Source organism: Pseudoliparis swirei, chromosome 19, assembly GCF_029220125.1.
Source record: "Pseudoliparis swirei isolate HS2019 ecotype Mariana Trench chromosome 19, NWPU_hadal_v1, whole genome shotgun sequence".
Classification (NCBI taxonomy): domain Eukaryota; kingdom Metazoa; phylum Chordata; class Actinopteri; order Perciformes; family Liparidae; genus Pseudoliparis; species Pseudoliparis swirei.
Window position 1 is genome coordinate 7,961,426 of NC_079406.1, and position 17,955 is coordinate 7,979,380.

Consider the following 17,955-nt stretch of genomic DNA (forward strand, 5'->3'; position numbering starts at 1 on the left):
GCTTTCCTGATGCCGTGGGACAGGTTGGCTCTCGCTGTTTTCAGGTCCGTTTCGTCCCCAGCTCTGAAGACCCTATTTCTAGTCCTCAGCAGCCGATGGACTTCCCCTGTTAGCCACGGCTTCTGGTTAGCCCGAGTGGTGATGGTCTTTACATGGGTCACATCATCAATGCACTTGCTAATGTAAGAAGTAACAGTGTCTGTGTACTCCCCAATGTCTGTGTGGTCGTTGTATGTGGCTGCCTGTTTAAACATTCCCCAGTCTGTTGAGTCAAAGCAGTCTTGGAGGCGCAGGAGGCCCCCTCTGGCCACACCCGTACCTGCTTCAGAACCGGTCTGGAGGCTTTCACTCTGGGTCTGTATGCTGGCATTAGCATGACAGTGATGTGGTCAGAGAGACCTATGTGGGGGTGGCCTTGTACGCTCCTTTGTGGGTTGTGTAGACCAGATCCAAAATGTTGTCTCCTCTTGTAGGAAATCAACATGCTGGTGTAGTTTGGGAAGGACAGTCTTAAGGTTTGCATGGTTGAAATCTCCAGCAAAGATTGTGAAGCCGTCTGGGTGAGCCGTCTGTTGTTCGCTGATGGCCTGATACAGTTCACGAGTGCCGCATTTCTATCACTGTTGTTGGAGGTCGGGGATGTAAACAGCGACTAGCAGAATCGCCGTGAATTCCTCGGCAGATAAAAGGACGGCACCTTACGATCATAAACTCCGCCAGTGGTGAGCAGTGTCTACATACCACGGCAGCGTCCGGCACCATGCGTCCGGATGTAAACACATACCCGCCGCCGCGAGTTTTCCCTCCATCAGCGAGGGCTCTGTCCGCTCGGTAGCATGTTAGCTGCTCCAGTCTCACAGCAGAGTCGGGGATGTTGTCGTTTAGCCATGTTTCCGTGAAGATAAGCACACAGCAGTTCCTCACGTCTCGCTGCTCCGTCTGCAGCAGTCTAATGTGGTCCATTTTATTGTCCAAGGATCGCACATTAGCCATGATAATGGATGGTATGGCTGGACGAGTTGGCCTAGCCGCTAGCCTAGCTCGGGTTCCTCCGCGCTTGCCCCTCTTCTGCTTCCTCTCACAACGCTTGCGGCGCCTCCTTTCTGGGGGAGGAGTGGCAGTCGAGTCCGGTGTGGTCGGTGTGGTCGTGGGCGGCGAGTAATCCGTGCTCATGAGTGTTTCCGCTTGTTCAGCGTCCAGAGTGCCGTGTAGTTTGGTCCTGCCGATGGTTAACAGAACCTGGCGACTATATTTGGGTTCCGACGTAGACAGACGAGGCGAAGACGAACAATTTTTGGACGAACTTTTGCACAAACATTTAGAAACAGAACAAAACACCAAATGGTCAGGACAGAGAGGGGCCGCTGCGTCCGTGCGCGCCGCCATCTTGAAAAAAAAAAGATTGAAGTGAAGAGGAGACACAAAAGAGGAGGAGGACGAGTATATCATATCTACATGTGTGATGAAAAGTCGATCCAAAAGGAGAATACATAATTGAAAGCAATGCAGAGCCTGACAGCACTGTGTTCCATTTTATTCTTAATTGTCACCTGACAAAGTGTCAATGTGCTATAATTAAAAATCCCCAACTCTCATGAAATATTGAACACAATTAAATCACCGGCAATGATTTAATGGGTTGATGCTTTTTGCTGTTCGCTGCCTGTGGAAAATCAAAAGAGAAGCGGTTGGTGTGTGTGCGCGCGTGACCGTGTGAGAGTGTGTGTGTGTGTGACTGTTATGTGAGAAGATGAGGTGGGAGGCAGGTAGCAGTGAAAACATGGTCAGGAGTTTCATCGATATGGGCATTTTCTCAAAAAGCGTGCGGAATGGATTTGACAATGAAGGGCTGACGTAGGTATTTGACGTGGTGACAATAAGGGGCGTGTTCATAAATCATCTGAAAAAGGGGAAGTGACGTGTCCCACCTGCATTACTGCCACCAATATACCGGACTTCTTTCACGTGTGGATTTGTTGCAAACAATTAACTCGTGGCAATTGTGTTCATCATCATCATCATCATCATTCACCGGCGTGGGCTCAAATTTGTATGACAACATAAAGACAATATCATTGGTTGAATACGTCACACAATTGGACCGATTCCATTGTTTGTGATGAAAGAAAAACAAAAACCATAAAACAAACAAACAAACAAACATATGGGGAGTTCTGTAAGATTCTTTCCGGATTCCACTAAAGCAGGGGTCAGGAACCTTTTTGACTGGGAGAGCCATAAAAGCCAAATATCTCTAAATATATTATATACAGTACATGCCGGCATCGGAGCTCTGCAGAGCGCGAGACGGAGAGCCGAGAAGTGTTCATGCGACACGTAGAGACAGAGTGGCATGCTGTTAGTTAGATACGATCAATAACAGACGGCTGTTTAGTTTAATAAAAGAACAAAGACGTCTTTAAGAAAAGGGACCTTAAATTACTTCTGCTGTAATCTGGCGCGATAGAGAAAATTACAGGGGGGCGGGCGGAGTTTTTTCTTTTCCAACTCAAAATTGTCTGGGAGCCATATGCCTTCACCGGAAGAGCCATATATGGCTGGCGAGACATAGGTTCCCGACCCCTACACTATAGGGTGCTAAGTACACCTGGTCTTTGCCTCATAATGAGGGACACGGCAGCGTAAGTGTCTTTTAGATAGATGCTTTAAATAACCACAACTCCAGCTTTAACCAGTAAATGTAGAAGACAAGGCACATGTTGCTTTCCCAGGAGTCCCCAAGTCCTCAGTCCTTGGTTTCCTTACTCTCCCACAGACAGCCTGGTGAAATGGAGCGTATAATAAATTGGATTACTCTTATCAGAGGGTCGCCAATCTGTTGGCCCTGTGTTTGCACCTGGTTCCTTTATGCCAAGTAATGGTGATTAAACAGTGAAAGGGCTTTTCATGCCCTCAGCACAATTTACATCAGGCGGGCCGGTGATGAGGGACAAACCGAGAAACACACACTGCTGCCACTAAGCTCGCTCCGATTGACATTTGGACTAAAAATGCTTGTGATTAGATTGCAATAAACGGAGCAATCGGACGCCTTGACCAGTGCGCCATGATGCCGCCTGAATTCATGCCTTGTCAGCTCGGTTCACGAGACAATTAATCAGGGAGACGCCACGCTGACATTTTAGCTGCTCCATCAACACTCAGGCAGCGGTCACCAAAATAAAGGAAAATGAACCACAAGGAAATCGCTGGACCACGAGACAGGGAGGTACAAATACTAACTGGCACAGGGGCAGGTGTCGGGGATCCTTAACCCTGCTTCCTGCTTCCAGCCTCTGGCCTAGACCTGGCCTCCTTCCCAATGGCCCTGCCTCCTTCTCTGTGCCCCAAGGCCGACCTCATTGGTCGTGATGCCACCTGCCTCCCACAATGGCCATGATGTGCCCCGCCCCTCCTCTACCTCTCTTTGTCTTGCTGTTTCATGGATTGTGGAAATCTGGATCGTGGTCCATGCCTACTACTAATTATTCATACATTTCTGCCATATTCAATGAATGTGTTGTAACTCTTTAATGTTGTTAATTCTGTACACATGACATATATTGCTTCTGTCTATCCTGGGAGAGGGATCCTCCTCTGTTGCTCTCCTGGAGGTTTATTTCCTTTTTTTCCCCTGTGAAAGAGTTTTTTCTGTTTTTTGGGTGTTTTTTCTGATCCGATGTGAGGTCCTGAGACAGGGATGTTGTATGTGTACAGATTGTAAAGCTCTGAGGATAATTTGTGATTTTGGGCTATACAAAATAAAATGAATTGAATTAAATTGAACAATCAGGGGCGGGCAGACAATCACAGTGGCCCGGAAAACACAGGAAGGCTGGAAGTGAAGGGACCTGAAACGAGAGGAGAGGTGAGCTACACACATAAAACAGGAATAATGTTAACGAGTTAAAGTTAACGAGGAAACAGGGACGACACGTGGCAAACACAGATTTCTCATCACTGGAGTTTCATAGCAGAGTGAAGACAGATCAAAGATTAAACTCTGGTTTTATATTAGATTGGTTTTCTGATTCACCATCTGGCTTAAATCTGTGTTAATTGTGGGTCCGAACAACACAAGGAACAGAAACAACATTCTTCATTCATTAGAATCATTTGTTATTTTGATCCCTTATTTCCCCCAAATTACTTTTATTATGAATACATTTAACGTCAGAGAGAGCTGGAGAGTCTGTCTGCCGACAAGCACTTTATATATAATTCATTATCATGTCCATACAGTCACGTAAGACTGTCGGGTTTGAGGAGTTATACCATTTTAAATTCCCCCGAAACATTGAGCCTATTACTGTAAATCAATTCCACTGTTTAAGAGAAACCATAATCATATTCTGGGTTATCTAATAATGACTTCACAATGAGAATTTTAAAACAACAGACGCACATAATGAATAAATAAGACAAACGCATTCTGCTGTAAAAAATCGGTCCTGCGTTAAAAAGCAGGACACAGAACACGATATAAAAACACAATGAAACAGGAATCAGAGAGAAAACACCTCTAATGGGACACTGTATGAGTACAGTGATGATAACTGCCTTTTTTGGTATATCTGTGTATTTGTTAGTTTATTAGTACAGTGATGATAACTGCCTTTTTTGGTATATCTATGTCTTTGTTAGTATATTAGTACAGTGATGATAACTGTGTCTTTATTGGTAAAACTACGGTGATCATGTGTACAGACATAAACTTCATAAAAAGTTTTTCCAGCTATTATAAAGCCGACTGACAGCTGTTCCAGCTGTAATCAGAAACAGACCTCGCTGCACGTGACGTTTTAGAGGAATAGACGTCCCTTTTCTTTTACAATATATTTCCCTCCTTTCTGTTCTCCTCGCATGGTTTCCTTACTAAGAAGCAAGGAAACAAAGCAAGTGAGGGAAACAGGGATGCAATTGAGAAGCACTGCACTGAAAAAAAAAAAGATTTTAGAGTTTAATCCACACACTCTGCATCACATCTGCATCTCATCTCTGGTTGCTTTAGTCCCACGACTGTAAAAGAGCTCTCTAGAGATGACTGACAGCTGGCATCATGCTGCATTAGTATGGCCACACATAGGTCAGTGTTAGCATACTTGCTGTTTGAAAATGTAAAACAGAAATACTAACAGCTTTTTCCTCATTCTCGAATTCTTTCTTCACTCTTTCTTTAGTAACTACTCTGTTCTCTTGTAAAGCATTCGTTCCGTGTTTCCCATTGGAGAACACTGACGGCGTTACCTCATTAGACGTTCCTATTGCATCCTGCCAGCCCGGAGTGGCTGGAGCAAAGCATGTAGGGTTAAGGAAGGTGGAGGCCCTCCCCCTATATATTGGCTTGAGGCTATGCTGGCAGTCATTCAAAAACGTCTTCTGATCGAGACGAATTTCCAACCTTTATATCTCAAGCTAACTGTCCCCTGGTAGTGAGCATTGCTGCCGTTTATGTCCCGATTAAAGCAGATTAGAAAACACAGGTGTGAGACTGCCATTGCGGGAAAACAAGATATGTGTGAAGTGTCTTGAACTAAAACATCCCCCAAGCATGTAATAAGCTGGGGGGGATCAACTTTAGATTGCTCAAGGCAAATTTGTTCGGCCCTAACTCGGGTGGCTTATTCAACAAAATGGACTCTGGTCGTGGGTCGGAACTCTTCATAACCGACAAGCATGATGTTTCAATTCAATTAAGTTTATTTTGTACAGCCCAACATCACAAATTTGAGGTCCCTTCACTTCCTGCCTTTCTGTGTTTTCCCGCCATTGTGATTGTCTGCCCCGGCCCCGATTGTTCAAAATTGGGCGGCGACCAAATTCAATTCAGTTTATTTTGTATAGCCCCAAATCACAAATTACAAAATCATCATCAGAGGGTTATATATTCTATACACATACGACATCCCTGTCCCAGGACCTCACATAGGATTTGGAAAAACTCTGAAAAAAAAACTAATAGTAAAAAACCTTTAGGACCCAGGAGTAGCTTCAGAAACAGCAAGGCCCACTGGACCCTATGAGATGTGAAGTCACAAAGACTCCAGGGAGGAAGTAGAGTGAGTAATGTGCAATGGAGAGATGTAAATGGATCCATAAGGAGAGAGAGAAGAGGAGATAGGAGCTCAGTGTTTCCTAAAACGTCCCCCAGCAGCCTATAATGATGACAGCTCTTCATTACTGTTTGGCTGTTGGGTTGCAAATAACAAACCCTCAACAGGGGTTCCCAAGTAAGGGGGGTTGCGGTATGTGTGCAATATTAGACTTTGTAGATCTAAACAAATAACTCAAGAAATACAAATTCAGGATGTTAATGCATGTGTCTCTTCTGCATTTACTGCGCCCAGGCAATTGGTTCACTTCAATGGACCTCGAGGACACTTATTTTCACATCCCAATATACCTACCACACAGGAAGTGTCTCAGATTCGCCTTCCAGGGAACAAGCCACAATTATAATCAAGAAAGGAGTGTTCTTCTCCCTTGTTAGACCATTTCCTTTTAAGGCCTATTCATAGACTCAGCTCAATTTATATCTCAGGCTTTGCTAAAGGTTGTTAGTGCTGATGACCCCAGCTGTAGTAGTGGCTCTGATTGGTCATTTGCACATGAAGGGAATGCAACCCTGGGTGGCTTCTCAAAGGGAGGGTCTGCGGGTGATCCTCATAGCTCCTTACTGGCCATTAAAGCACCGGCTTCTCATGTTATGCAGGGACCTGCTGTCTCAGGCACGCAGAGAAATATTTCCTCCCCATCCAAAGAGGCTGGCTCTATGGGCCTGGCTTGTAGATGGTTTATTCTGGGCCTCCTTCTGAGCGTGATTGAGATAATCCAAAATGCTAGGGCCCCTTCAAAGAGGTCTCTTTATGAAAGAAAATTGTGAATTTCTGAGAAACGATGGCTTCTGTGGACATGGTGGCCAAATTGAAGTATTTATCCACCACCAAAGTGTACTTGGCAGCTATTCCTACCTGTCACATTGGTTTTAAGGATAGGCTGTGGGCCAGCATCCCTTAGTCTGCTGCGTCATGATGGGTGCATGCAAAAACCACTGGCTATATCCTAGGACCTTCCCATCTGTTAAATCTCCTGGACCTATTGGATCCATCAGATGAGGAGCTTTAAATGAGTTTCCCATGAGGTCACCCCATAGGTGTTTCCTATTGTGAGAAACTCCCTCATGTTACTCAGAAAACCAGGGTTATGCAAGTAAGCTGGTCCATAATGGAAAATATTACCAATCACAGGCTACAATGTGAACCTCAATACCAGCAGTTAGATAGCACTTCCAGGATGCTCCCCAACCGGTGGGTGCCGAGACTGGCTGTTTATTCGTTTTTTACTGGATGTTTGCCTGCGTGCTCCCTCAAACTTTTTAATCGCCCTGAATTTCACATGAAAGTGGTTTTAATCATGAGGGGTTTCTACTTATTAGTCTTGTAAGCACTTACTGCATGTCAACATGAAGCCATTCATACACACATCCATACACTGACCGCAGAGGCTGCAAAACAAGCTTGCAAAGTAACACATTCACACAGCAATCTGGGGTTCAGTATATTGCCCAATGACACTTGGATATGCAGACTGGAGGAACCGGGGATCGATCCGCCAATTAGTGGACGCCTTGGCGCGGGGATCTCTGCTGAACTTTGGACTCTATTCAGCTGAAATGCCTGAGGGCGTAATGATGTCGGCGGCACGTCTATCAACAGGACGACTTGCAGCTGTCAATTACTTCTTGACCTTTGACCGGCTGCAAGTGATCATCCTAAGTACATTTCCTGGTCGCTATCATATAATGACTTAAATACTGCAGCAAACAGGTCTGCCTGTTTAGGTCACATTGAATTATATCGTGCTGACTGTGTTAAGAGTTTTGAAAAAGTGAACCCAATATACTTTTTTTCCCTTCAAAATCTATTTCGTAGTTGTAATCTAAATTCAAGCATTTTGGCTTTAGCCATATTAAAATATAAAACAAATCTTAGAATTTACAGTCACATTGTATATGTATCATTACAAACAGTACATTGCAATTTCCGCTGAAATCAGGCCATCCAGGATGATTTCACAGATTTTGTTTAAAAATTTAAAAAAGCATCAAAAGGAATCCACAATGATTTTGGTTGAAAACATGGATGAAGAAGATAAGTTAGAGGGGAAGTAGAGTGACAGAGAGAGGGAGAATGTGTGGAGGACAAAGGAGAGGAAGACCAACGGCGGTGGTCTCCGATGAGATAAGGTCCACAATTATCGGCCATGATGTAGATCGGCGGTCCCCGACATAATTTGAGCCACGGACCGGTTTCACGTCCGACAATATTTTCACGGACCGGCATTCAAGGTGTGGGGGATCAATATGACCAAATAAAATGATACGACCTGTATAAAAACAAATATAAAGTACATCAAAAACACAACTCACCATTTCGCAAAACTGTTATTCTTGATATTATCTTCTGATATTATCTTTTAACTCCTGATATTATCTTTTAATACGGCCAGTACAGAAGGGGCCACGTTCCGGTGGTTGGGGACCACTGAGAGTTTGTTTATGTTTGTTTATAAATTACTATTTTCAAGGATATCGAAAATAATAAAGAATATTGAAGAAAATGGCTGCATTTCTGATTTATTATTGTCGCATGTACTTTAGCACATAAAGTGGACAGGTGTTATTCTTATTCTTTGAGTAAACACTGATTTATGTGAAAATGTATTAAAACTTAAAATATAAGTCAGAATGTTTCCTTTCTGAATGTGAATTGTTGCCAGTTTTTTGGTCAAATAAGCAAGACATTTATGACGTGTTTTGGTGATTTGAGGGAGTTTTAAAGGTGATATTAACGGTTTTGGCAAAGATGCATGTTGGTAATGCAGACAGTATGAAGAGTTTTGAAAAACAATGGTTCAGTATTGAGCGCTGCTTATTAGCAATTGAAAAAAGATTCAAAGATTAAAACACAGAAAAATGTTGCTGCACTTCTCAAATACGATTATATCTTTTGAACACATCAAGCCCTTTCATCTTTGAATCATAAATTATTGTGAAATCGCAGTTAATATCCAAAGAGAAACATTTCAATCTTCCAAGTGCTGGAGGACAGAAAGCCAAATGTAGGTCAAGTAACAGATTCATATTAAGCCTTTTTCATATGTATGCTGATGATTTAAATTCACTTAAAAGGGTAATTGTGCATGGGAGGCTGCACCAACAAATTGGTTATATATTGAAGCGACACTGTGTCGAAAATTGAAAGCAAAAAGCAGAAAGTTCATATAAATCAAGTGAGTGTGTGTGTATGTGTGCGTGTGCCTGCATGTGTGTGTTTGCGAGCGTATGGAAGGACGCAGCAAGAGTGAAGGAGGCTTGAATTATCCATCAGCATTATAAAACGGAGCACGGTTCAACCCGGACTCCGACACCATGAGATGAAAAAGGAGAGAGCTTTGACTTAAACTCACACAGACCTCCATTTACTACAGTAAACATCCGCGATTTTCTGAAAAGCTCTGAGATTTTCAACTTAAAGCGCTCGGAGCGGCCGGAGAACGCTCGAGCTTACAATTCTTTTCAAGTGCCGTAAACTGAAGAAGAAGAAAAAAAGAAGAAAAAGCGAATGTTGCTTCCTCTCATCCGTTCTGCGTATGAGAGATCTGGAGCACGCCAGCATGCAGACGGCATCTCGCTTCAGAGCCTGTGCACACCGTGTGCCTCTGGCCACATGTACTAGTTGTCTGCTTCGATGATGTCTTTGTTCCAACAAAGGAGGAACAGATGTGTCAGTTTTGACGAACGTGTCTGCATAATGAATCAAGAACACGCTGCTTCCTGTTTGACGTCGAACATTGACAATGGACGCATGATCATTACATTACATGTCATTTAGCTGATGCTTTTATCCAAAGCGACTTACAATCATGTGACGTGCATACACCGTAGACACAGCTACCGGGAGCAACTCAGGGTTAAGTGTCTTGCTCAAGGACACATCGACTAGGGCGGGGATTGAACCGCCAACCCCCTGAAACTTCATCAAATATGAAGGTCTGTCGAGGACTTTACATATCGCAGTCATTTCATTCATTCTAGACACTTTCAACTTAAGACAGTGATTGTTAGCCATTGAATTTAAGATGTTTTGGAAAGTTTTTGGAACTCTTTAAAGTGTGCACATACTTGTTGAGGGGTAGAGCTGAAGGCCACATCGTCCAACAATGACACCCAGCGTGTCAACATTGAAGACATAGCAGTAGTGAATATCAAAGCGTGCTTTCAGACTCTTTGGGGGAAAGTCAGACTATAGGACCAAACACGTCTTCTATAGCCACAGCTCTCTGGAACTCGGACTGTAGTGACAGGCCTTGAACAGAGTAAGAAACTCCAGAGACCCTCCCAGACGGAGAGATCGACTCTCCTCCACAGTAAAATCAATGTGGGACCAGCCACAAGACACTTGGAGAATGTAGAGCGCAGAAAGAAAAGCACAGAGTTGGGTAACCTTTACATACTCCCCTCATCAAACGGTCGCCTTGTCTGAGCATCATTTTGTCTTTACTTTCTGGCCTGACTAGGGATGAGAATTGATACGATTTTAACGATTCCGATGCCTTATCGATTCCTGCTTATCGATTCGATTCCTTATCGATTCTTTTATCGATTCTTATTGGGCAAGGGGTGAAAAAAAGAGCACAAACGGGTTTATTTACATTAATTTTCTTTTATATAATTTTCTATAATGCTGCACACACCATATACAGTTTGTATACATACACATTTTTTTAAATAACCAAAAACATTTATACATATTCCTCTTGAACTTAAAATAAAACTTACATAACTTAAATTAAATGTATTCTGTTTAATTTAAACATGTTCCTCGAAATTATAGTGCTCCTTCCTTTTTTTAAAAGGGTATATGAACTGAGCTGCCAAAAATGAAACTAGCAGTGGCAAAAACCAAGTGTGCAACCATCAATTGTATCAACAATTCTTGTGCAGAAAATAAGCATGTCTGCTTTCTCCGGGAGGATACGCGATCTCTCAGGACTTATTGTGTCTCCAGCCGTGGAGAACACTCTCTCAGATGGGGTGGAGGATGAACACAAAGATATGAGGAGGTGTACAAGACGTGCTGTAGCCTGAGACCCAGACAGACGACCAGCCTCTGAACCGGTCTGACTCTGAACCTCATCAGCTAAATTGGATGGCAATGGAGATTATTTATATAGGGAAAGCTGGTTTACACAATGAAACAAATGGCACTAACAAAATCGCTGAATTTGCTGAGCTGACATAAAGCCACATTAAGAGGGGAGGCAAACACGACCTCTGCCTCAATGTAGGGGGCTGAAAATGGAAGATTCTGTAGCTAAGCTAGCGTAGCTATATGCTAAATTTAATAATGGATTAAAAATCGATATGCTCAGTTTAATAATGGGTTAACACGATTACGCGAACGTTTGCTGATAACACACGCCCTCCGATCATTAACACCGTTACGATCAAACATTTCTCAAAACTGGACTTTCAATCCAAACGTGAAGTGATCAATAATGGGACCAATGCCGGAGCTCAAATGTATGCTTCAAACGAAGGGACAGAAGATAACTTGATCGACTCCACACAATAAAGGCAAATTGCTTCACAGTGAGTGGTTGTGATCACTTTTGAGGAGTTTACCTTGGACAGAAAGAGATGAAGCGCCGACGTTAGCTGAGCTGCTGCATGCAGAGAACACATGACATTCCTGTAATTTAATTCCATGCTGTGTGTTCAAATGCTTATTCATATTTGTTGTATTTCCTCCCTTCGACGAAATATACTTTTTACACACGTTACAAGTGGCGTAGTTGTCATTTTGTCGTGTGAAATAGAGCCAAACTTTAGAACGCCTCTGCCTCGTTGCCATGTTTGCTGCAGTCTGAAGAAGAAACTAAAAAAGTGTGCGCATGCGCAACGCCACAGAGGACCGTTAGCAGAACCGTTAAAGAATTTGGCTGACGATCCCAAACAATCGGTTCACTGGGAACCGGTTCTAAAACAGAACCGGTTCTCGATGCCCATCCCAAGGCCTGACAGGTGAAAAACTCAATATGAGGGAAAACATTGTCCATCAACTTTCCATATGTTTGAGCAGCAGCATCATGATGTAAACACAGAGTCTACCCCCCAGAGTCCTGATCTCTGTGCTGCTTGATCCTGGACCAGGATGGAACCAGCTCTCTGTGAAGATGTGGGCTTCACAATCACCAACCGCCCGCTGCTTTCATCTGTCCTATTTTCCTGCGAGCGGGACATCAGACAGCCAGGAGCATGCTGCGTTGTGGAGTAGCCTCAGGTCCGAGCTGGGTTAGCGTGTCTCTCTCCTCCCTGGGCCAGTTTGGTGGTGTTTGGTCCAGCAGGTCTGGCTGGTTGGTCGGCCGGTGATCATCTCAAGGGCCGCAGCACTTCAATCCCCACGCTTCCTTTCCCAATCTTGATGAATATATGCTGTCATATAAAATTAGTGCTCCAGTAATAAAAATACAACATGTCACATACATTAGCTGTCTTTACCAGCGGATCCTGTTCTGGTACATGAGGCCTGTAGCCTCTCCCAGTATGAGTGACAGGCCATCAGTCTACGACTGGGCTAAACGTACAGACGGGGAAACACACATTCTTCAACGAGACATTTTACTGACAGCTATGCACAGGAAAGGTGCCTAACAAGCTGTATTGGGAAAGCAGTGGTCATGTCATGCTGCTTTTAGAAAACCCGTGTAGACATAGTGAGAGAGACGGGGCGGAGAAGGAGACTGTTAAAGTTCACACGAATCTCGAGCTCCCTGGTTCTTGGACGAAGAAGTCTAGAAGCGAGATATAAAATAAACAGTATTTAACAAAGGGGAATCATCACGTGACTCCAAGGCCACAGTCAATTCAGTGAGACCAGCCAACAGTTTCTGTGTGGCGCAATATCGGGTCTCACAAAGAATTGTATTCAGAATCATTCGTTGAGCTAAACTCCCATCAGTGAAGGTTATCATGCAGACAACTTTCGATGACACAGCATGCTATGCGCTAACCGCTACGAGGAAGGCAAGGCTTTCCGAAAAAGAACAGCAGCTGTTTCTCACTTCCGGTTTTCGGAAGACTCTTCAAAATATGATGGCTTCAAAATTAAAGCTTCTTCCGCCTGGAAACAGCTGTTTTTACGATCACTCAAGGCAAACCTACGTCCTAAAATCAATATATTGATGAGTCATACTATAATTAGGATAACCATAAAACATCTTACAATCAACATTACAGTTACAATCATAATACACTAATCATACTTTCTCCTATGTTTACCTGAATACATTCTTCATAACATTCTTCTTAATATCCCTTATTAATTATCACATCTTTCTTGTGTATTAATTTAAAACATAGGCTATCATTTACATGTGCAAGTACATATAAAATCCACTACAATTCGACAAGACCATTCCCCTTTCTCTCCTGAACAGGCATCTCCAATTTTTGCTCCCTGTCTGTTACTTTTCTCTTACTTATTTGACTTTCCACACATTCTTAAGGAATTACATTGCATTATGTTTTCGTAGGTAGATTTACGAATACTGGAGGAGACCAACCTGTCTAGGTAGCTACTTAAAGAGCGGCTCGACACCCTGTGGTGTGGTGTGGTGTGAATACACTCCCTTCAAAATGTCAAAGAAATACATGTACTTTTGGTGTGGAACATTGAAATGACTGGATAAAGTAGGCTATTTAGTTCCAGGCTCCCTAGAGAGCCATTGTAAGTCATACTTATTATGAGCCCTTATAGAGCCTGGAGTCATGAAACAAGAAACCAATCATTGCAGTCTCTCAACATCCACTCGTCTCTGGATACAAACCTCGGCCATCAAGAAGAAGACGCGTGTGCCAAAATGCAGAACCAAGCGCTTGAAGCTGTCGCTTGTACCAGGGCTTCTTCAAGCTGCTGAAGCCCTGACGTATGTTGGCACTTAGCGCTCTAATCTAATGCGTTGTTAAAGTGGAATGTCTCTTACCGTATGCCATATGATAGCTTCATGTTGTTGCTGTGATGTTGTTTATTTCAAGCAACTGACTGTAGCACTGTGCCAGGCACAAACGTACCCTCTGGGAAAATAAAGTCGAAAATAAATGATGTACACTTCACAGAGAAATGGATTGTGGTTGAAGACAACAGAAGAGAGGCTCTTGACTGGAACAGGTACACTTGTGGATGGTGATGTTGCAGCTCCAGAGTAATTATACTTTTTAGCATCGGCTAAATGTCACTCATTGGTCTCTGAAGAGCTGTTGGAGTCTCCAGCCGTCGCCATCGTGGAAGTGAAGACACAGTCTGACTCTCAACATGGTCAGAGAGGAGGATCATCGGTGGAGCTACTACGACTTACCTGGTACAGCACTACCAGGTTTGGATTTATATATATATATATATATATATATATATATATGTATTCGGGGGTCACGGAAAGCATCCACATCCTCTATTATGTTACACTTAAACCTTGACATAATATAACTGGTTGATCTATATGAAAAGAGACCCACCGTACAGTTAAATCAGGCGAGTAGGATAAAGAAAACATAAATGTTGTTTATTAACAGATGATATGTGATGATAAAGTCTTGACAGAGGCGTTTAGAATCTTCAGGGAGATTTGTTATCGAGAGGCGTCTGCCATGGGCAGCAGTAAGATAAACCCCCAATCGGAATGCCCCCCCTAAAGGATGCTTACTCCTGAATGATCGATGAAGACGACCTAAGCTGCGAAGACGTGAGGTATAATTAGGAGCATGACACAAATCTGAGGTTAAGAGATTAGAATCAACGATTCACCGTGGATGATAAGTGTGCCTAGGTCAGTATTGACATGGACAGCTACCATTTATTTTGCTTAACGCAGCTCGGCTATAACTTTGAGACAGCAATGTTCTGCTTGCAATGTATAGGCTTTCGCCAGCAATGTAGTCAGCAGGGGCCCTGAAGAGGAACAGTTTAAGCTAAACAGCATGTCTGCTAGTGACTGGAATAACAAGCAGAGTGTTTTATAGATTTGTCTAAGCAGTACGTCTCCTGCCACTTTTCACAAATCATTTCTCACTCATAAGACCCCGTCGACCTGACATTCAGCAGAGAATAGATTCAACCCGAGAAGTCTGCAGTGAGCGGAGAGGATCTGACACCACTTTGATCGACGATGAATATGAGCCACTCGTGAAAATAGAATCGATAGGGCAGTACTTACCAGATGGGATGACATAACACCACTGACACCACTTACCTGATAGGATTAAGAGGACACCACATATCAGAAAACTATGAATAAAGGCATTGAGTAGAATATGATGAAAATGGAACAATTGCAAAATACACGTGAGTAGTAATCGGACAAATACGATGGATTTAAGTAATTTGATATAGAGTAATACTCGTAATAGTAATATAGACACATTCTGAGGAGGCTGTCAGTGTGTACTTAAACAAAATAGAATAAAATATGAAAATGTGAATGATTAATCTGACCATAAAGACGTGAATTAATGAAAAGACAAGAGAGTGAACAGCAGTGAAGCACAAACTCCATCACCAGTTATATGCATATGTATATAGAACCAGAGCAAGCAGTGCCACTGCTAGAGAAAGGTTGCAATAAAGAAGTTTGTGTGGGAGATAACTGTGTGATGACATCACATTCATCTGGAAGATGACTGCTCATGTTGAGCAATGCTGATGACTGATATGACACGAGAGCTTCAGGTATCTCACGCAATGCAGATGCCATCACATCTGGAGTAGAGGGAGGTTAAAGGTTGGGGACTATTGACCACATTTACATCTGGAGTAGAGGGGGGTTAAAGGTTGGGGACCATTGACCACATTCACATCTGGAGTAGAGGGAGGCTAATGGCTGAGGACTATTGACCATATTCACATCTAGAGTAGAGGGAGGCTAAAGGCTGAAGACCATTGACCACATTCACATCTAGAGTAGAGGGAGGCTAAAGGCTGAGGACCATTGACAGAATTCACATCTGGAGTAGAGGGAGGCTAAAGGCTAAGGACCATTAAAACTTGATATCCTCCCGAACCTCAAATAATCTTTCAGAATCACAAGAATGCTCCGGCGCGCCTTGAAAGAGTTTCCGTGAAGCCATCTAGAGTGACCTGGAGTAATGGGTAACATTCCTCCATCCATCTATTAATTTGCATCCGCTTAATCCGGGGTCGGGATGCGGAGGGAGTGGATCCAGCAGGCTGACCCAGACTTCCCTCTCACCCGCAACACTTTCCAGCTCACTCTGGGGGATCCTGAGGTGTTCCCAGGCCAGCTGCGAGATATAATCCCTCCAGCGTGTCCTGGGTCTTCTCCAAGTTGGACGTGCCTGGAAAACCTCTCATGGGAGGCGTTAAGGAGGCATCTGAATTAGATGCCCGAACCACCTCAGCTTGAAAAAGGAAAAGCGGCTTAACTCCAAGTTCCTTTCCGATGCTCGGGCTCCTTACCTTATCTCTAAGGTGACATTCCTAGTATGTTAAAAAAAACATAATAAGTTTATTTTTACATTCAGCCATTATTTCTGTAGATAACAAGAGAAACTTGACATGTTTCATAATATTCAGATACGCCTCATGTTATACATCTATTTAAATATTTTATATTGGTCTATTCTAAATGTTACAATATTCTTTTATTTATGAAATAAAATGTTTACTTGGGCTTTTTTTACAATGGAGGAAGGCAATTTGTCCTTAACATGTGGCTGGTGTAAAAGAGGCATTGCATACTATTCCAGCTCTTGACACCTCATCTTCTCTGCATCGCCTTCTCCAGCAGTTCTATTAGCCCCGACTTCCAATGTAAAACATACATTGTCCCGTGCCATTCAAAGTCAATCTTGTGATGTGAGTTCTTTGCCAAGTACCTGTGTAAATGTCAAATCAATGTATCATATTAACACATGGTTGAACAAAGGCTTTCTCGCTCGCACTGCGCATTTGTCGTCATTTTCCCACGGCTCAAGGAATGAAATGTCAAATCCGAGCGTGGACATCTTTTTACTCATTCCATCTGTCGTATCAATTACTTTCCATGTCGGTTCACAATATTGATCCAGTTCACTTGATCAAAACCCAAAAGACTCTGCTCAATATCTCACTTCTTATGTTCTGTCACACACTTGCCTGCTATCAGCGGGGACGACCGGAAGGCCGGTGTGCTGTGATGATGTTTAGACTGATGCACGCACAGCTGTACGGAGATCAATCTGATGGAATGTTGATTCACGGCTGATGTGTGAACAGACAGACGACGAGCAGATCGATGAATGCTAACTTCGACTCAATCGATGCATTCATTACCTCCTGTCATGGTCTTTAAAGACTCGTCATCACTGCTTTGTTTCTGTGCTTAATGATGTATCACTCATACTTGTTAAAATGATGGTTTATTATAACGTTTTTTTTTTTTTATGTCAGTAGCTCTGGTTTTATCAGTTGTGTCAGTTGAAAAATTGGAATCTCTTAAAAACAACAATAAAGTGATGACTGCATCCAGCGGGTCAAGAAATGAAGCATTCAATCAGTCTGAAGACTGAGCGGTAACGCTGTGACCAAAACAGTCCGTGGCCAACATCCATCACAGATTACAAAACGAGTCTCCGGTCAACTTTGACCTGCAGTGGAAAGGCAGATGTGCACTTTAGGTATGGGATTTTCTAAATATGTCTAAAGAATTAAGAAAAAGTAATAAATGTACTTTAATAATACATTTAGCGGCTAGTTTGGAACCTGTATGACCATCTAACAAAGGAAAAGCCACAAAGCCCACAAGCTTCCAGGGTAGCTCCAGGGGTCGTTGTCATATACTCTGAGTGTGTGGACTTCTACTGAAGGACCATGTTCCAGCCCATTGTGGAGGCAAAGATGG